This window comes from Entelurus aequoreus, linkage group LG15, assembly GCF_033978785.1.
Source record: "Entelurus aequoreus isolate RoL-2023_Sb linkage group LG15, RoL_Eaeq_v1.1, whole genome shotgun sequence".
Classification (NCBI taxonomy): Eukaryota; Metazoa; Chordata; class Actinopteri; order Syngnathiformes; family Syngnathidae; genus Entelurus; species Entelurus aequoreus.
In genome coordinates this window covers 17809010-17830993 of record NC_084745.1, presented here as the reverse complement: position 1 = coordinate 17830993, position 21984 = coordinate 17809010, and the positions used below count along the sequence as shown (strand labels likewise).

Genomic DNA, 21984 nt, shown 5'->3' with positions numbered 1-21984 from the left:
AAACCGTTGGCCAACCAAAAAGTAACCACAGAACACTATACCCAACATTCACCAGGAGATGGCAACAAACAACTTAGATCAATGTATTACAGGCAGCATCTGTGAAATTTCATTTGCAGGAAAGGAGTGAGTTTAGGTTTGAATTGTCCATCCTCGTTCTATTCCCTGTCACTTGTCGTCGCCATGACTGTCTCTTCTTCGTTCTTTGTCTCCTTGTTGTGTGCAGTTGTGCACTCGCCAAAAGCCGTAGATGTTATAACGTGACTGGGCCGGCACGCTATTTATATGAAAGACAAGCGGACGTGACGACAGGCTGTCCTCACTCAGGTCCGCACGGACCTGTTGGGGGCGTGCCTTAAGTCCGGCTGGAAATCGGGAGAAATTCGGGAGAATTGTTGTCCCGGGAGATTTTCGGGAGAGGCACTGAAATTCGGGAGTCTCCCGGAAAATTTGGGAGGGTTGGCAAGTATGGGTGTGTTGGTCTTGATGCTGGGATTTTAAACGGTTTAGAAGTGCAAATTGTTAGCTTTACTGGGAACACGCCAGATTGTGTGTCTGGAGCTTTTATGCTAATGAGCAGTTTTTGTCCTCACCTCTCTTCCACACAGTGTGTGTCTCCAAGTAACAATATTGTTCACTTTATCCACTTTTTACATTTACACACGCCACATCCAAAGTAATAGATGTATATGCAACATATACAACAATATTACATTAAAGGCCTACTGAAACCCACTACTACCGACCACGCAGTCTGATAGTTTATATATCAATGATGAAATCTTAACATTGCAACACATGCCAATACGGCCGGGTTAACTTATAAAGTGCAATTTTAAATTTCCCGCGAAACTTCCGGTTGAAAACGTCTTTCTATGATGACGTATGCGCGTGACGTCAATCGTTGAAACGGAAGTATTCGGACACCATTGTATCCAATACAAAAAGCTCTGTTTTCATCGCAAAATTCCACAGTATTCTGGACATCTGTGTTGGTGAATCTTTTGCAATTTGTTTAATGAACAATGAAGACTGCAAAGAAGAAACCTGTCGGTGGGATCGGTGTATTAGCGGCTGGCTGCAGCAACACAACCAGGAGGACTTTGACTTGGATAGCAGACGCGCTATACGACCCTAGCCGCCGACCGCATCGATGATCGGGTGAAGTCTTTCGTCGCTCCGTCGATCACTGGAACGCAGGTGAGCACGGGTGTTGATGAGCAGATGAGGGCTGGCTGGCGTAGGTGGATAGCTAATGTTTTTAGCATAGCTCTGTGAGGTCCCGTAGCTAAGTTAGCTTCAATGGCGTTGTTAACAACAGCATTGTTAAGCTTCGCCAGGCTGGAAAGCATTAACCGTGTAGTTACAGGTCCATGGTTTAATAGTATTGTTGATGTTCTGTCTATCCTTCCAGTCAGGGGTTTATTTCTTTTGTTTCTATATGCAGTTAAGCACAATGCTATCATGTTAGCTCCGTAGCTAAAGTGCTTCGCCGATGTATTGTCGTGGAGATAAAAGTCACTGTGAATGTCCATTTCGCGTTCTCGACTCTCATTTTAAAGAGGATATAGTATCCAAGGTGGTTTAAAATACAAATCTGTGATCCACAATAGAAAAATGAGAAAGTGTGGAATCCAATGAGCCCTTGTACCCAAGTTAATGTCAGAGCGAAAAAAAGATACGTCCTGCACTGCACTCTAGTCCTTCACTCTCACGTTCCTCATCTCATCCACAAATCTTTCATCCTCGTTAAAATTTATGGGGTAATCGTCGCTTTCTCGGTCCGAATCGCTCTCGCTGCTGGTGTAAACAATGGGGAAATGTGAGGAGCCTTTCAACCTGCGACGTCACGCTACTTCCGGTACAGGCAAGGCTTTTTTTATCAGCGACCAAAAGTTGCGAACTTTATCGTCAATGTTCTCTACTAAATCCCTTCAGCAAAAATATGGCAATATCGCGAAATGATCAAGTATGACACATAGAATGGATCTGCTATTGTGTTGTTGACAAATGGCTTTCGCTTTGCATAGAGTTTTAACTTGCACTTACAGATGTAGCGACGAACTGTAGTTACTGACAAGTGGTTTTCTGAAGTGTTCCTGAGCCCATGAGGTGATATCCTTTACACACTGATGTCGGTTTTTGATGCAGTACCGCCTGAGGGATCGAAGGTCACGGGCATTCAGTGTTACGTGCAGTGATTTCTCCAGATTCTCTGAACCTTTTGATGATATTACAGACCTTAGATGGTGAAATGCCTAAATTCCTTGCTATAGCTCGTTGAGAAATGTTGTTCTTAAACAGTTCGACAACTTGCTCACACATTTGTTCATAAAGTGGTGACCCTCGCCCCATCCTTGTTTGTGAATGACTGAGCATTTCATGGAAGCTGCTTTTATACCCAAGCATGGCACCCACCTGTTCCCAGTTAGACTGTTCACATGGAGGATGTTCCAAATAACGTTCTTAGTTATTTCTTAGTGGGGGACGGCGTGGCGCAGTTGGGAGAGTGGCCGTGCCAGCAATCTGAGGGTTCCTGGTTCAATCCCCACCTTCTACCAACCTCGTCACGTCCGTTGTGTCCTTGAGCAAGACACTTCACCCTTGCTCCTGATGGGTCGTGGTTAGGGCCTTGCATGGCAGCTCCCGCCATCAGTGTGTGAATGTGTGTGTGAATGGGTGAATGTGGAAATAGTGTCGAAGCGCTTTGAGTACCTTGAAGGTAGAAAAGCGCTATACAAGTATAACCCATTTAGTCTTTTTTGCCACTTGTGCCAGCTTAAACATGTTGCAGGCATCAAATTCCAAATGAGCTAATATTTGCAAAACATAAGTAAGTTTACCAGTTCGAACCTTAAATATCTTGTCTTTGCAGTCTATTCAATTTAATCATTGTATTCTGTTTTTATTTACGATGCCAATTTCACTGGTTTTGGGGTTTTTATTTATTGTACAAACGTTATCGTTTTTCTTTCCTATTCCTAACTTGAATCCTCTTCCCAACCTTAACCCTTTATCCTAATTCCTAAAATAAATCCATAATTGTACCAAAGAAAGTATTTAAACTACAACATTCGGCCATATTGCTAAAAGCGTCCTTGTAAAAAAGTGGTTTGATTCCCCATTAGGAATATTGGCTTCTCTTCATGTTTGTTCCCCGTAAATTCATTTGCTGAGGTGCCCTTGAACAAGAAACCAATGTGTAAGACTTAACTGTGACGTAAATACAGTAGTTGTGTTCAATTAAAGCAGGGGTCCCCAAACTTTTTGACTCGAACAAGAAACCAATGTGTAAGACTTAACTGTGACGTAAATACAGTAGTTGTGTTCAATTAAAGCAGGGGTCCCCAAACTTTTTGACTCGGGGGCCGCATTGGGTTAAAACAATTTGGCTGGGGGCTGGGCTGTAATATATATATATATATATATATATATATATATATATATATATATATATATATATATATATATATATATATATAAAAGATAAGATATATAGCGCACTTTCCGCGCGCGATGATGTCACGTTATCGATGAGAAAATGCATTTTTAGACAATATGATTTGCCTGAGCGGCTAGGAGAAACTGTGAGTAGCAAGCGGTACAAAGTAAATAAGAAAAAAAAATAATAATACAAATTATTATTATTATTATTATTATTATTTTTAATACTTGGGATTTCCCGCGGGCCTGATTTTGGACGCTGTCGGACCGGATTCGGCCCGTGGGCCGTAGTTTGGGGACCTCTGAATTAAAGGGAAATGGTAGACCGCTGCACTCTCCGGTCTTTCTGCATTTGCATATTCACTTCTTGTCATTAGGATTCTCACTAACGGGGTCGCCCTGGTAACCACCATCTGAGCCCTGTTAATTCAACCCCTGGTTGCAAGCGCCATCCATCACTGTTATAGAGAATATGACACCCCGGGCTGTGATTCCTCATCGCTATCTTACACGGGAACCACTGAGCTGTTAAAACGCAGCGTAAGGCGATAGCAGCGCCGCCAACGCGGATTTGGAGATGTAGCATAAAAAAAAGGCTGCTATGATAGAGAAGACATTGTGGAAGTGAACAGAAGGTCAGGTTTAGCCATAAAGAAAATGTCGGATACATATTTTTTAATCGCATGCTCTTTGTGTTACCACGGAGGCTGTGGAGGCTGTTGTCATCACAGCCTCCACGGGGAGAAGTTGAAACTCTGCAATGGCAAACTGATAAATGTTGGGTGTAAGAAAGCTGCCAGACATACTGCACACTAGAATGGTGTATTTTCAAAAACACATCTTTTCATCTTTTAGTGAACACTTCAGACCTGAAAAGAGTCTTTGTGGCAATAGTTTTGAAAAAAAAAAATGGTTTCGGTGAAGCTCAATTTCTCCTTTTCAAAAGAAACCTGTACTTTTTAAAAACTTTTCATCATACACACTCCTTATGTTTGACAAGAACACACTTTCTCTTTACTGTGTGTTCTAGATAGTACAAACCCCGTTTCCATATGAGTTGGGAAATTGTGTTAGATGTAAATATAAACGGAATCCAATGATTTGCAAATCCTTTTCAACCCATATTCAATTGAATGCACTACAAAGACAAGATATTTGATGTTCAAACTCATAAACTTTATTTTTTTTTGCAAATAATAATTAACTTAGAATTTCATGGCTGCAACACGTGCCAAAGTAGTTGTGAAAGGGCATGTTCACCACTGTGTTACATGGCCTTTCCTTTTAGCAACACTCAGTAAATGTTTGGGAACTGAGGAGACACATTTTTTAAGCTTCTCAGGTGGAATTCTTTCCCAATCTTGCTTGATGTACAGCTTAAGTAGTTCAAAAGTCCGGGGGTCTCCGTTGTGGTATTTTTGGCTTCATAATGCGCCACACATTTTCAATGGGAGACAGGTCTGGACTACAGGCAGGCCAGTCTAGTACCCGCACTCTTTTACTATGAAGCCACGTTGATGTAACACGTGGCTTGGCATTGTCCTGCTGAAATAAGCAGGGGCGTCCATTGTAACGGTGCTTGGATGGCAACATATATTTCTCCAAAACTTGTATGTACCTTTCAGCATTAATGCTGCCTTCACAGATGTGTAAGTTACCCATGTCTTGGGCACTAACACACCCCCATACCATCACAGATGCTGGCTTTTCAACTTTGCGTCTATAACAATCCGGATGGTTCTTTTCCTCTTTGGTCCGGAGGACACGACGTCCACAGTTTCCAAAAACAATTTCAAATGTGGACTCGTCAGACCACAGAACACTTTTCCACTTTGAATCAGTCCATCTTAGATGAGCTCAGGCCCAGCGAAGCCGACGACATTTCTGGGTGTTGTTGATAAACGGTTTTCGCCTTGCATAGGAGTGTTTTAACTTGCACTTACAGATGTAGCGACCAACTGTAGTTACTGACAGTGGGTTCCTGAAGTGTTCCTGAGCCCATGTGGTGATATCCTTTACACACTGATGTCGCTTGTTGATGCAGTACAGCCTGAGGGATCGAAGGTCACGGCTTAGCTGCTTACGTGCAGTGATTTCTCCAGATTCTCTGAACCCTTTGATGATATTACGGACCGTAGATGGTGAAATCCCTAAATTCCTTGCAATAGCTGGTTGAGAAAGGTTTTTCTTAAACTGTTCAACAATTTGCTCACGCATTTGTTGACAAAGTGGTGACCCTCACCTCATCCTTGTTTGTGAATGACTGAGCATTTCATGGAATCTACTTTTATACCCAATCATGGCACCCACCTGTTCCCAATTTGCCTTTTCACCTGTGGGATGTTCCAAATAAGTGTTTGATGAGCATTCCTCAACTTTATCAGTATTTATTGCCACCTTTCCCAACTTCTTTGTCACGTGTTGCTGGCATCAAATTCTAAAGTTAATGATTATTTGCAAAAAAGAAAAAGTTTATCAGTTTGAACATCAAATATGTTGTCTTTGTAGCATATTCAACTGAATATGGGTTGAAAATTATTTGCAAATCATTGTATTCCGTTTATATTTACATTTAACACAATTTCCCAACTCATATGGAAACGGGGTTTGTAAAAAACTGCTAGCACAAGGCGGCTAACAATGCAAGGAATGGCGATTCTACTATCCCGCCTATAAAGCGCTCTTAAAAACATCCAAAAACCGCCAACAAGGCTCCATTTATATGCAGTGACCTGCATATTAAAGGGGAACTACACTTTTTTGGGGAATTTTGCAAATCATCCACAATCCTTCTGGTGAGACAAAAACACGCCTGTTTTTTATATTTCTCTGTGCATTATAGATAGTTAAAAACATTTCAAAAACGCCAACAAGGCTCCATTTACATGTCGTGACATGCATATAAAACTATAGTGACATTTATACAGTAGGAGCTAACATCAAGGAACTACTTTTCTGGCGTCATGGCACATCGCCTTGCCACACTGTCTATGAATGTTCTCATTCATCCAGGTCATTAAATCGATCGCAACTGGACTGTCCGGTCTGTCTAAGAAGAAGTCTTGCCTCTCATCCAAGTAGGCTTCATCAGTTCATGCTCATAGACTTAGATTGGCCAGATCTAGTCTAGGGGCTGGTGCTAAAACACCAAATATTTATACTCCAATACCAGGAGGCTGTGCCTGGGCAAGGTGTGTTCTTGTCTCACGTGAAGATTGTGAATGAAGGGCACAAAAAAAAAGGCAGTTTTCTTTTACAAATAACGCTAAATGGTCCCTAGTGTGAATGTTGTCTGTCTATCTGTGTTGGCCCTGTGATGAGGTGGCGACTTGTCCAGGGTGTACCCCGCCTTACCCCCGAATGCAGCTGGGATAGGCTCCAGCACCCCCCGCAACCCCGAAAGGGACAAGCGGTAGAAGATGGATGGATGGATGGAAATTAAATATGTACACTTTAAACTGTGTAAATACAGGCTACTCATTAAAATATATATATATATATATATATATATATATATATATATATATATATATATATATATATATATATATATATATATATATATATATATATATATATATATATATATATATATATATATATATATATCTTATACTCTATATCAGCACTTTTATAGGTACCTACCGAATTCCTTCTGTATTATCGGGTATTGATTCACATAAAACCAAACGGTGCCATATTTCGATACCTTTGTTGCACTTGACATAATGCCAGGTGTCAGACTCGTCAAGTGAGGTTGTGGACTAAACACGGGCTCACATAAACAATCACTCAAGCAGCTGTCAGAGCTCCCTCTCACAAATGTTGCAATTTTTAACACCTATCAAAGCAAGTATGTAAATGTATAATAAAGCTTCGCTCTTTTAAAATGCACTAACTTGATGCTAATTTACATTGGATTTGCCATACACAGGCTACCATTAGCAATTTTACATGGCGATTTCAAAATCTACACATTTGGTAATGGATACTACAACTAGGAGGATTTTTATAATCAAACAGCTGGTATGTAGTAAGCACAATACTTACAGCCTAAACACTTTGTAGGGTGCAACATAACACATTCAGCTTTCTGGAAAAAGCTACTCAAATAAAATCAGAAAACAAGATGTAGCAACTAGACAGCACAGTTATAATCAACTAATTTCTACCATAAAAAATAAAATTGTGTTATCCAACAATTACAATTTATTAACACATAAAATTATTGACAATTGCTGTGGTGGGCAATAACAAGCTACATGTAGCTAAACTACCAAGCTTAACTACATTTTTCAGTAGGTTGGCAGTAGCTTAGCTACTTTTTAACAAGTTGCTTTTACAGTAGCTTTGTTACTTAAGACCCATGTAGATACGTAACTTACATTAAAGCTACAAACTACAAAGAGAGAAAAATATGGAGAAAATCCAATGACCTGGATGTATGAGAACATTTCCCGCAGATTATATTTTTTTCCTTTGGTGATGAAGATGACATGAAGGAAACCCTCAATAATGTGTGTCCTTAGCCATATTTACACAAATGTATGCGTTTAGCAGAAACAATGCCCAAAACCTTAGTTTTTAGTTGTTTACTCTGTAAACCAAAATCATAACTGCTCTCTTCATCTAAGACTTCCAACACACATTTAGAAACACACATTAAGGCAGGCCTGGGCAATTATTTTGACTCAGGGGCCAAATTTAGAGAAAATAATGTGTCTGGGGGCCGGTATATCTATTTTTAGGAAAACTAATACAAAACCTCACAATAAAGTCTAATTGAATGTTAAAAATGTTATGACACACCTCCTTAAAAACAGAATGGAATTTTTTTTTTTCTATGAACGATAAAACCCTGAATATTGAGAACATATGAACGTCACACCCCCTCTCGATCGACATATTTTACAATCAAGCCAAATGCAACAAAAATGCAACAAACACAGCGAAATATGAACGTGAAGGGTAAAAAAACAAAAAACATCTACAATCTGATATATTTGATATATCACTAAGCTTTAGAACTTTCTTGTACAAATCTCCTTCCGCGTCTGTCCCTGACACCCACATTTCAGGCTCTGGAAACACTGTGGAAACGCTCCCCACCCGCACTGCTTGGTGCCTCGTCTGACCTGCTGTGACGTAGACTACCATAGTAACTAGTAGGATTGTACGGTATACGGGTGTTAGTATAGTACCGCGATACTAATGAATCATATTCGGTACCATACCGCCGCTGATAAGTACCCGTCCGCCACACCCTAAGATTTTTTGTTAAAATAAAGCCAATAATGCAATTTTTGTGGTCCCCTTTATTTAGAAAAGTATCGAAAAGTAATACTTTGTATAGTTCAAGACTTACGGTCATTAGAAAACATCACTACACATCATAATGGCAGGTACGCTTTCCATCTTAAAGATCTAAAAAAAATATTTGGGAATGTCCGGCGGGCCAGATTGTAAAGCTTAACTGGGGCCGCATGTGGCCTTAATTTGCCCAGGTCTGCATTAAGGTGAGTTGAGTTCGTGAAAAGTTTTACTGCACATTACCATTACCAACTGTTCCCAAACAACAAAAAAGTCTCTGTTTTTTTTGTCAAGATAAAGATAGATGCTGTTTTTTTTACTGTAGGTAGAGAAAATTAAAAACATTATAGGGGTGGGCCAAAGAAAAGGCAAACTAAACAAATACATACAGTGGTGTGCATTGACCCCTAGAGGTAGTTGGAGGGCGTCCCCGACTAAATTAGTTAATAGTAATTGACCCTTACTGGGTCCATTTGTACACTCTCAGTTACAATAACATTGATATTATACATGTGGGCCCAGAGATAGAAATGCAGTTAAATGTAGCTTTGATGTAGCAAGCTACTTTTGCCGTGTAGCGTGTAATGTATCTTGCTACAATTCTCCGGGGATAGCTTCCCCTGTAGCTTAGCTACATTTAATCGAGAGTAACTTGTAGCTTGTCTCACTACATTTTCCAAGTAGCTTGACCATCACTGGGCAATTGGTACCGTTAACTACCTGTATCAATTCCCAGGTACCGGGAACTGGTACCGTATTGTGCAAATTCAATGAATTTTATTTAAAAATGCTTTAGAAATTATTGGAATTACCTGGATAAGACATTTATAACACAAGTCAATGAGCACATATTGATTTTATTCGTCTTTAAATTTTCATGATTTTCATGGGTTCTGCCTTTCCTGACTGCACGTCACCAGTTTTACCTCATGATTGACTTATTTGTACACAGGGGCGCTGAAAAGGGGGGTAAAGGAGACGGATTCTAGGTGCCCATGATGGAGGGGGGCCCAGAGAGGCCCCTAATGATGAAGAAATTATAATACAGGAAAAATAATACCATTAAAATGCATAATTGTATGTAAAATAGCATCAAAAAATGTTGCCGCTGTGTTGGGGGCCCTGTAAAGATTATTTTCATGGGGCCCAAAATCCCTAGCGGCGCCCCTGTTTGTACATGCACATTTGGCTAATTGGAGCACTGTATGTAATGTATACATCTAGTCTCAGGGCACATAACAAGCATTCACACTTGAATCAACACCTAGATTCTACAATTAACTCTTCTGAGAAAGCCGGAAAACTTGTGAACTCCAGACATTTGAACACTCGAGCACCACTTGTTTACCGTGCGCCGTGAAATAAAATATAATATAAAACGTTTAAAAACAATTTAAAAAAAAAACATATATAGTGTCACTTTGTATATCTCATGTCCCTACATGGGCAACATGGTGTTTATTTCCCCTCACTGACCAATAAAACAACTTCTCTTTGTTTGTTGGAAAAATATCTACAAGGTATATCTAAACATTAAATATGTAAATAAAAAAATTTGATAAGTGCTTTCGATACAATAATAATAACCAATTGCAACACTGTCATCCGGAAAGTATTCAAAGACTCTTCTTTCCTGTCTCCTCCTTTTTTCAAGTATCATACAATATATGTTCTTTTCTCCTAATACTTTGTCACTCCTTCACTGACTGCAACTCTCCATGTTATTCTGTCTTTTGTTAGGTCTTCCCAATGTGTCGTATGTATTTCACATTGTTTCAAAGTCTTCTTTAAGCAATCCTTTTCCCTGTCCACCAACATTTCTTTTCCCTTCATTTAGCTGACAGTACAACATCTGTTTTGGCAGTCTTTTGTCATTCATCCGTACGACATGCCCTGTCCATCGTAGTTGGCATTTAACAATTGTACTCTCTACACTGGGAAGCATGGCCTGTTCAAGTACACTGATGTTTGTTCTCATATCTTGCCACTTAATATTCATCATCTGGCGTAGACATCGCTGTTGAAACCTTTCAAGTGCTGTGATATGTATTTCATATGCTGTCCATGCCTCTGAACCATATAGCAAAGTTGTTATAATAATTGCTCGGAACACTTTGATTTTTGTATCTAGTCTGATGTCATCATTTTGGAACACTCGAGTCTTAAGCTTTCCAAAGGCTGCAGCAGCTTGCCTGATTCTGTGATTGACTTCTGCATCAATGTTAGCATTTGAAGACATTATACTACCAAGGTATGTGAAGCTTTCTACATTTTCAAGAGCCACTTCTTCTATCTTTATTGCTGGTGGTTGCAGGATGATGTCCTTAGGCGATGGTCGGTAGAGTACTTGTGTTTTCTTTGCATTTATTTTAAGTCCAAGTTGTGTGTATGCATAGTTAAATGCATCCAGTATTACTTGCAAGTCTTCTGCACTCTGGGCTGCTATTGCATTATCATCGGCATATTGAAATTCTACCACTGTGGACTTTGAAACCAAGACAAACGGCATCTATGGTCTGTTGCAGCCTTCATCCGCCCTCACGGTTGCCTGTTCAGCCGTTGAGGTCTTGTTTTCTGTTAGGGTTGTCTCCTTTATTTAGCTCTTTCTCCCAAACTTTTCATCATGACTAGTTTACTCCAGGTAGGTGGGTTTCATGGGTCCTGGGGGGTAATCATGCTTAAAGTTTGGTGTACTGGAACTTGCTAGATGGCCTTTGGCACTCTTGTGCTCATCCGCCTTTTGACAGATATTGTTTTTGTTCTGCTGGGTGTCTAGCCACTCTCCTCATCAAGTGCACTTGATGGGGGTGCCGGTTTAGTCGCAGACGACTTGACCATGGAACAGGTAGTATCAGTTTACATGTGACCGGTAGCACTCTCTTGAGCGACCTGACTTTCACAAAGTGCTTTTTTTTTTTTTAACATGCCTCAAAACAACAGCTACAAAAACAATGAAGGCACACAGCCTGAGTCCAGAGTATACTAGAGTAATAAAGTAAACAATAACATAGTCCTCATTTAGTGCAAGACTGCCTGGCATACTGTAAAACAGTATAAACTGGGCTCAATCTGCCCTGCTCTAACGTATTTGTATGAGTAACACAAATGTGCTGCAAGCTAGTGGTGAGTGCTTGAAGTGGCCTAGCAGTCAGCCAGAGCTTCTGAAATGCTGCATTGAGACAGGGCACCTCTGTTCACTGCAAGCTGCAAAGTGTGCGCCATGCAGGGCACACTAGCCATTGTAGCTTTTGCCATATTGAGTGCCACAACGTGGGCTTTCGCCTTGGGGCGGTTTTTGTTGTATTTTTCTTTTTTCTCGGCGGAGTCTTTAAGCGACAACTGTGTGGTACTACTTTTTGATGTTTGCTTTTCATCCATCTTCCGCTTGTATTCATCGTGTATCTTCTTATGATTCTTGAAGAGGTGGGAGATCAAATTGCTCGTATTAAAGGAAGATGTCTTGGTTCCTCCTCGCATAGCCAACTTTTTGCAGTCATTGCATATTGCCAGTTTTTTATCCGTCAGACACACTTTAAAATAATCCCAAACCATAGACATGGTGTCATTAGTCAGTCACCGAGCGAGCTCGCTTGTTAGCCACGGCTACAGCACCGGCAACAACACACTCTTGTTGTTGTTATGCTCCGTTTGATGAGGTCATCAAGCGTTGCCAGTGAACCTCTCATGCTGCAGTCGTGCTGTAACTCCTGTGTTGTGTGTGGGAGAGAGGAAAGGGGAGAGGGGAGGGGCTGCTGACTGGGAGACGCGACTGCTCTTTACTTCTCCCTACGTCCGTGTCATTAATTTTACTTTTTGAAACCGATACCGATAATTTACGATATTACATTTTAAAGCATTTATCGGCCGATAGTATCGGCAGGCCGATATTATCGGACATCTCTTTTTTTTTTTTTTTCTCTAATGAAAGCCAACGCGTCCCATCCATCGTGATGGGGCTTGAGAGGTGCTGCAAAAAGGAATAGGAGAAACTGCTCAGAGAGTTATAGCTTGTGACATTGTGGTCAAAAAGACTTGAAGCTGTAATTGCTGCCAAAGGTGCATCAACAAAGTATTGAGCAAATGCTTGAAATACTTATGTACTTATGCACCCTCCGCATACTTGCCACCCTTGAGCCTTGAGACCTCCGAATTCGGGAGATGGGGAGGAGGGGTTTGAGGTGTGTGTGTGTGTGTGTGGGGGGGGGGGGGGGGGGGTTGAGGTGGTAGCGGGGGGGTGTATATTGTAGCGTCCCGGAAGAGTTAGTGCTGCAAGGGATTCTGGGTATTTGTTCTGTTGTGTTATGTTGTGTTACGGTGCGGATGTTCTCCCGAAATGTGTTTGTCATTCTTGTTTGGTGTGGGTTCACAGTGTGGCGCATATTTGTAACAGTGTTAAAGTTGTTTATACGTCCACCCTCAGTGTGACCTGTATGACTGTTGATCAAGTATGCCTTGCAGTCACTCATGTGTGTGTAAGAGCCGCATATATTATGTGGCTGGGTCGGCACACTGTTTGAATGGAGGAAAAGCGAACGTGACGACAGGTTGTAGAGGACGCTAAAGACAGTGTCTTTAAGGCATGCCCCCAATATTGATGTCCGGGTGGAAATCGGGAGAAATTCGGGAGAATGGTTGCCCCGGGAGATTTTCGGGAGGGGCACTGAAATTCGGGAGTCTCCCGGGAAAATCGGAAGGGTTGGCAAGTATAACCCCCCGCGACCCCGGACGGGACAAGCGGTAGAAAATGGATGGATGAATGTATATGTATAAGGCCAAACAGCTCAATTTTTTTTTTATCTGACCGCAAAACTTTCCTCCAGAAGGTCTTATCTTTGTCCATGTGATGTCGGATAAAACAAAAATTGAGCTGTTTGGCCACAATACCCAACTTAAGGCTTGTCTAAAGTTTAAGTTCTGTGGTCAGATGAAACAAAAATTGAGCTGTTTGGCCACAATACCCAGCAATATGTTTGGAGGAGAAAAGGTGAGGCCTTTAATCCCAGGAGCACCACCCTACCGTCAAGCATGGTGGTGGTAGTATTATGCTCTGCGCCTGTTTTGCTGCCAATGGAACTGGTGCTTTACAGAGAGGAAATGGGACAATGAAAAAGGAGGATTACATCCAAATTCTCCAGGACAACCTAAAATCATCACCCCGGAGGTTGGCTCTTAGACGCAGTTGGGTGTTCCAACAGGACAATGACCCCAAACGTCAAAAGTGGTAAAGGAATGGCTAAATCAGGCTAGAATTAAGGTTTTAGAATGGCCTTCCCAAAGTCCTGACTTAAACATGGGGACAATGCTGAAGAAACAAGTCCATGTCAGAGAACCAACAAGTATAGCTGAACTGCACCAATGTTGTTGAGAGGAGTGGTCAAAAATTCAACCAGAAGCTTGTGGATGGCTACCAAAAGTGCCTTATTGCAGTGAAACTTGCCAAGGGACATGTAACCGAATATTAACATTGCTGTATGTATACTTTTGACCCAGCAGATTTGGTCACATTTTCAGTAGACCCATAATAAATTCATAATGGAACCAAACTTCATGAATGTTTTTTGTAACAAACAAGTATGTGCTCCAATCACTCTGTCACAAAAAAATAAGAGTTGTAGAAATGATTGGAAACTCAAGACAGCCATGACATTATGTTCTTGACAAGTGTATGTAAACTTTTGATCACGACTGTATATACATACATACACTGTGTATATATATATATACATATCTACATACAGTATATACACATGTATGTGTATATATATTATATATGTATATTATATATATATATATATATATTTATATATATATATATATATATATATAAATATGTGTGTGTGTATATATATATGTGTGTATAAATAGGAGCACTAATAGTTCGTATCCACATTTAAATTCAACTGTGGCACTGACTAAAAATACCACTTTCTCAGGGCAGACCTCCAAGGAAGAAAAGTACATTGCACATTTAGTGCCCTCCTTATTGTTTAGCTTTAAAGGCCTACTGAAATGAATTTTTTTTATTTAAACGGGGATAGCAGATCTATTCTATGTGTCATACTTGATCATTTCGCGATATTGCCATATTTTTGCTGAAAGGATTTAGTATAGAACAACGACGATAAAGATTGCAACTTTTGGTATCTGATAAAAAAAAGGCTTGCACCTACCGGAAGTAGCGTGACGTAGTCAGTTGAACATATACGCAAAGTTCCCTATTGTTTACAATGATGGCCGCATGAAGTGAGAGAGATTCGGACCGAGAAAGCGACAATTTCCCCATTAATTTGAGCGAGGATGAAAGATTTGTGGATGAGTAAAGTGCAAGTGAAGGACTAGTGGGGAGTTGAAGCTATTCAGATAGGGAAGATGCTGTGAGAGCCGAGGGTGACCTGATATTCAGCTGGGAATGACTACAACAGTAAATAAACACAAGACATATATATACTCTATTAGCCACAACACAACCAGGCTTATATTTAATATGCCACAAATTAATCCTGCATAAAAACACCTGCGTGTTTGTTATGCTAGCTCCTAGCTCCTCTGCTAGCTCCTAGCTCCATAGAACACGCCAATACAATTCAAACACCTGATCAACACACACAATCACTCAGCCCAAAAGACAGTTTACCTAACCCAAGGTTCATAAAGCTTATATATTTTTAAAAAGTTACGTACGTGACGCGCACATACGGTCAAGTTATCGAATGTTTAGCAGCCAAGGCTGCATACTCACGGTACCTGATATTCAGCTGGGAATGACTACAACAGTAAATAAACACAAGACATATATATACTCTATTAGCCACAACACAACCAGGCTTATATTTAATATGCCACAAATTAATCCTGCATAATAACACCTGCGTGTTTGTTATGCTAGCTCCTAGCTCCTCTGCTAGCTCCTAGCTCCATAGAACACGCCAATACAATTCAAACACCTGATCAACACACACAATCACTCAGCCCAAAAGACCGTTCACCTAACCCAAGGTTCATAAAGCTTATATATTTTTAAAAAGTTACGTACGTGACGCGCACGTACGGTACGGTACGTGTTATGCTAGCTCCTAGGTCCTCTGCTAGCTCCTAGCTCCATAGAACACGCCAATACAATTCAAACACATGATCAACACACACAATCACTCAGCCCAAAAGACCGTTCACCTAACCCAAGGTTCATAAAGCTTATATATTTTAAAAAAGTTACGTACATACGCAAAAAAAAGCCAAAGCTGCATACTCACAGTAGCACGTCTGCGTCTTTGTCATCCAAATCAAAGTAATCCTGGTAAGAGTCTGTGTTGTCCCAGTTCTCTACAGGCGTCTGTGTATCCAAATCAAAAGTCCTCCTGGTTAGAGTCTCTGTTATCCGAGTTCTTCCATCTTGACTGCATCTTTCGGGAATGTAAACAAAGAAGCGCCGGCTGTGTACTGTTGTGGCTGACTACGTTCGAAAAATACGTCCATTTCGCACCGACAACTTTCTTCTTTGCTTGCTTGGCTTCCTTCTCCATAATGCAATGAACATGATTGAAACAGATTCACGAACACAGATGTCCAGAATACTGTGGAATTATGAAATGAAAACAGAGCTTTTTCGTATCGGCTTCAATGTGGAAGGCATACCCGTGTTCGCCGGGCTACGTCACGCGCATACGTCATCCGCAGAGGCGTTTCGAACCGGAAGTTTAGCGGCAAATTTAAAATGTCACTTTATAAGTTAACCCGGCCGTATTGGCATGTGTTATAATGTTAAGATTTCATCATTGATATATAAACTATCAGACTGCGTGGTCGGTAGTAGTGGGTTTCAGTAGGCCTTTAATTGCATTCTGCTTGATGCCATTGTTTGCCACCAGAGTGGAAACCTACAAGCTTTTCTCTCGCCTACGTGCATGATCCACTTCTCTCCCCCGACACACAAACAAGTCTGGCTTGTAGCATTTGTATGAGAGTGACATGTTTGTCTTTCTGGACACATGTCTCCGTGCACTTTCTGTTGAGCTGCAGGAAGCATGACAGGCTGCACAAATGCCAATCAAACCAGGAAGGTTTGATTCCTCTCGAGCGCCATCAAATTGACATCCAAGTTTTTTTTTTCTTCTATTTTTTCCACTGCTGCTCATTTGTGGGAATGATCTTTAAAAAAAAGTGTCACGGAGAAGACCATCTGGAACAGGAAATGTCAGCCTGACAAGCCTATATTTCATTTGTTTATTTTTTTTCATAATTCTACAGCTTTACAAAAAAAAGGAATAGGACTTTTAGGGTATTTGTGTGTTTTTGAGGGTCAAAATCAGACTCAATTGGTTCAAATGAAGTCTTTCTCCTCCTTACCACCCTGTCATTACTGTTGCCATGACGACAGCAGAACATATTCATAATGCACCCTAAACAGAAGTCTTGAAGGGCTGCAGAATGTCCAAACTATACTAAAGCGGTGTCTAATATTTTCCTTACGTTATTAAACAATTTGACAGAAGTAAGAAGAAGCATATCTGTGTTAAACATGTTTCCATGTATGTATTATTCCCATATGCTAGCAAATTAGGTGTACCTAATAAATTGGCCGGTGAGGGGCTATTATGATGACAGGCCATCCATCCTGAAGCGCTTCCTCCACGTTAGCGACTCGAGTGTGAAGGTGCTTATCTCCAATAAGGCGTCGACGTCGTGGTCATGAGTCGGATGACTGATCTGCGGTAATAACCCCGTCTCGCTTGCATATTGATGGCGCCGATAAAAATTGTGTTGCTGAGTAGAAAAGCTAATTATGACAGTCGGCATATTGTTGTCAGGGATTGGGCGGGGGGTGTAACAGATTTATGCCTGGATGTAAATTGATTTTGCATGTATGCCTGTGTTATATTGATACAATTAGACTACAGCCACCTGCTGTTGTGGAGGATTATTGCATCCAAATGCCACTTTACGCACAAAGGCCTTTTAGGTCATCATTTTAATATTCCTTTAATCAATAAATGGTCCCAAAAAAGCTTTTATTTAATCAACACCTGGTCTCCTATAGTCGCTGGGTGCTTGGTGTCATGTGGCCACTCTGTTGCTGGTTCTGGCTTTTGTTTGCAGTTGTTCTTATTTGGAGTTCCTGGGCAGAGCCACTGCAGCACACCTGTGGTCAATTCCACCTAGGCCAGGTCTTAAAGCTCTGGGTTGAGAGATGCTAGATGATTCTCCTTGACTTCCCCTCCATCGTGCATGTCTTGTAGTCTCTGCTGCCTTCTCATTTGAGTGTTTGCTGCCTATTTTACTTCTTGTTGTACTTTTACCAGTAAGTCTAGCCTTTTTTTTGCATTTTGTTTTCTTTGCTACTTTGTTAGCTTCCCTCTGGCCTTTTGTTACCGGTAACTTTCAGTTGTACTTTTTACCACTTCTTGTCCTGTGTTTTTTTTGTTATTGATTCAATGAATTATTCATTATTCATCCTGTCTACTGTCTCTGCTTTAGGGTCCGACTTCTGGCTTACCGCCAGCCAGAACAGAATAATATGGGCAAAATGAACCATGCAGAGACTGACCCTATCCAAAGAGCTCTTCATGCCCAAGTTAAACTTCTGGCCAGGCAGGAAGTACGAATTGACTCTTTCAACTCCAGTTTAGAGGAGGCAGCGAGCATCAAGAACTGATCAAAACTCATCTCCACAGTCTTCTATCCTCACTACAAGATGGCGCCTTGTCCTCCATACCTGCTAGGCTCATCGCCGAGATTTCACCCAACCTCATTCCTCCTGTGACTCATGACGTCAACATTCCAGCCCTCTGCCCACAGCCCTCAAGGCCTGAGTGGATCTCTGAGGACTCGGGTGCAGTCGGCTCCTAAACTAAATGTGAATTACATTTTGAACTTCAAGCTAGAGCATTTCACTCTGAACGAGCCCATTTGCATTTGTGATATCGCATCTTACCGGAGAGGCGGCAGCTTGGTCCTCAGCTGAGTGGACTCGCCGTTCCACCCTCTGCTCCTCTGATACCACGTTTTCTGAGGCCATGAAAAATATATTTCGGCAAAAATAACCCTGCCCGGGGAGCCTTTGCTTAAGTTACACCATCATCATAGGGTTTCGGACTATGCCATTGAGTTCCATATTCTGGCTGTTGAAAGTGACTGCATGGAATGCTGCAGCATTCTTGGATGCTTTCTTTTGGGGTCTTGATAAAGACATTAAGAGTCACATGATCCGTTAGTCACCTAACAATTTGGTTGAAGTCATCGCACTCGCCGTTGGCATAAAGAAAAAACTCTATGATTTGGAAGAGGATAGGGGCATGCCACCTGGATATGTTACCTCCAACGCCAGTCTGAATTTTACACTGATGCCTCCACCATTGAAGACGCAGGAGGTTCCTATGCCGCTTTGGGGACATTGTCTCTCATCAGGATATCTTCAGCGTAAGAAGCTCCGCCTCTACTGCAGCGATCCCAGCCATAACATCTCCAAGTGTCCTACCCGTCCAAACCAGCATTCCTGTTTGACGCCTGAGGTCTTACAGACCTGGTTCCAGCAATGTCAAGCCCAACACTCTTTCCAGAATCCACAGTCCTCCCTTTGATGACTCTACTTCAGAACACATCATACCTGTGGTCCGTTGGGGTTCTCCAAGTGGGAAGTGGAGAGAAGGGTGTTGGACTCTGCAGAGGGTATACAAATACCGAATGGGTGCTCTGCCGGCAAGCTATTCGTTCCCGAGTTGCTGCAGTGGGGCGACAAGCCCAAGGTTGCTTGCCAGCCTGAAATCAGCCGTATCCAATTTGTCATTGTCTAAAGGTTCTGGTGGCCTGCTATGACTGCTGATATCAGGGACTTTGTCCCTGCTTGCGCCTTCTGTGCCCACAGAAAATAATCTCATTGTTCTTCTGCTACGGCTGTTGCCCATCCCACCTCGGCCATGGTCTCATATTACCCTTGACTTCATCAAAGGTCTTCATCCATCCCGGGACAATACAGTGGTCCTAACAGTTGTGGACAGGTTTTCTAAGATGGCCGATGTCATCGCTCTGCCAAAACTTCCAACATCCCTCGAGACAGCCCAACTGTTAGTCAGATACGTGTTTCGTATTCACTCCATACCCTTGGACTTGGTATCTGACAGAGGCCCGCTGTTTGTCTCCCGAGTCTGGGGGGCATTTTGCAAAGCGCTCGGGGCATCGCTCAGACTGGCCAGACGGAGCAAATCAACCAGGACTTGGAGGCTATGCTACACTGCGTCTGCCATTGACACCCTTCTTCAATGGCCTCTTATCTTACCTGGATTGAGTACGCCCACAACACCCTCGTCAGAACGGCCACAGGTATGTCACCTTTCAAGGTTGCATACGGTTTCCAACCTCCTCTGTTCTCTTCCCAGGAGGCAGATGTGTCCGTCCTATCTATCCACCTGCGGCGGTCGCATTGGGTTTGGCGAAATACCCGTGCGGCTTTGTGTCGGACGGCTGAAGGTAACCGCTAGTTGGCAGACCGCCACAGGATTCCTACCCTGGCCTATCGCCCCGGTCGGGCAGTATGGCTGTCCTCACGGGACCTACGCCTTGATGGTGTTTCCAGGAAGTTGACGCCAAGATTTGTGGGTCCTTACAAGATCGACTCTGTAGTCAACTCGGTGGTTGTGAAGCTCCAATTACCACCTTCGCTCCCCATTAATCCTGTGATCCATGTCTCAAGCCAGTTGTCACCAGCCGTCTAAACCCCTCAGTCATGCCTTCTCTTCCGTGTCTGATCAATGGTCAGGAGGCTTACACCGTGAAGGCCATTTTGGACTCCAGAAAAAGAGGTATGGGTGTGCTTTAAAGTTATGCTACTCAACTGTTGGCATGAAACTTATGCGTGTTACCCTTGTACTATAATAAACCTATCAGTGGTAATATCGCTGGTTGAGCTGTTTTCCCAACTGCTGTGACAACATTGGCTCTGTTGCTGTTTTTGTTGTGCTCTTCACTTGCTAATGAATGACTATGTGGTCAAAAAAGCTAAACTTTCCTTTACTCTTTCTCATGCACTCATAATCATGATAAAAGTTAGAAAATGACATTGTAATATATTCAATTAAGTATTTATAGTACAGTAAACCCTCGTTTATCATGGTGATTTGGTTCAGGCCCTGGTAAATGAATTCCTGCGAAGAAAGAAGTATTGATTATAAATCAAATATTTTCTTAGCTAGAGCATTAGAAAAACGTTCATGATCAAATACTGATTTTAACAATTAAGCCCTGTAACCATAACATAACCCACAGTCACCTTTTCACTTGTTTAATCCAATATGGTAATAGTGGCAAAAGGGCGAGCCAATCAGTGGCCACGATACTGAAGAGCACACTCTGATTGGTTTGATCTTACCTCGTGGCCCTTACTACTGGAAACCTCATGTAAAAAATATACAACAAAATGTAGCAAGAAACACGTCATTAAAGTAAAATATGTTCTGGACCAAAAATCTGTCAATTCACTACTGCTCACTAGTCTTATCATATTGCAGTTATTGTGCAGAAATATGGGGAAACAACTACAAATGTGCACTTCATTCACTGTGTTACAAAAAAAACAATTACAATAATATGTAATGTTGGATATAGAGAACATACAAACCTTTTATTTAATCAAAAATATTAATTCAACGATTTGGTGCATTCGCAAATAGCTAAAATGATGTACAAAGCAAACTATAACCTGCTACCCAAGAATGTACAACAATTCTTCTCAACAAGTGTCACCGCCTGCTGCCCCCTTGTGGTTTGTATTGTCAGTTTTCCTCTTTTGGTGCAGTTGACCTTGTACTTATGACATTTCTCCTTCCCCCTAGAGTTCCTGTGTTCAACTTGTGGGCGGAGTTGTGAGACGTGCACAGCTGCTGTCTCTTTTTTTGCACCATCGCCTTTTGTTACATCCGGTTTGGATTGATTTTGTGAGTACATTACCTTAGTAAAAGAACTGTTTTACTCACCGTCTGTCTGCATACTTAGGTTCCTCTCTACTGTGTTGCACAGCATTGTGACAAAAAGAGGAAAAATATAACCGAGGAAAATCTAATTTAAAACATTTGTATGCACGTACAACACTTAAAACCTTTAACATATCCGTATGCGGAATTAAATTATGGAATGGGTTAAGCAAAGAATGTGATTCAGTTTAGAGACATGCTCACAAAGAACAATTATGATGAACATCTTGAACCTTTTTTTTTTTAGATAATGATTATGTTGTGGCAAATG

The 21984-nt window shown here is 41.5% G+C and overlaps 1 long non-coding RNA gene across 4 annotated transcripts in view; it reads left to right on the top strand.

Moving 5' to 3' along the window:
- The window catches only part of LOC133629870 (uncharacterized), a 66612-nt gene that overhangs the window by 27342 nt on the left and 17286 nt on the right, over positions 1 to 21984 (top strand). For 3 of the 4 annotated variants that reach the window (XR_009821146.1, XR_009821144.1, XR_009821147.1), the window contains 2 exons: positions 18226 to 20067; positions 20124 to 21677. This is a non-coding gene — a long non-coding RNA (uncharacterized LOC133629870). The remainder of the gene's footprint in view (positions 1 to 18225; positions 20068 to 20123; positions 21678 to 21984) is intronic. The other variant, XR_009821145.1, reaches the window with a different exon arrangement.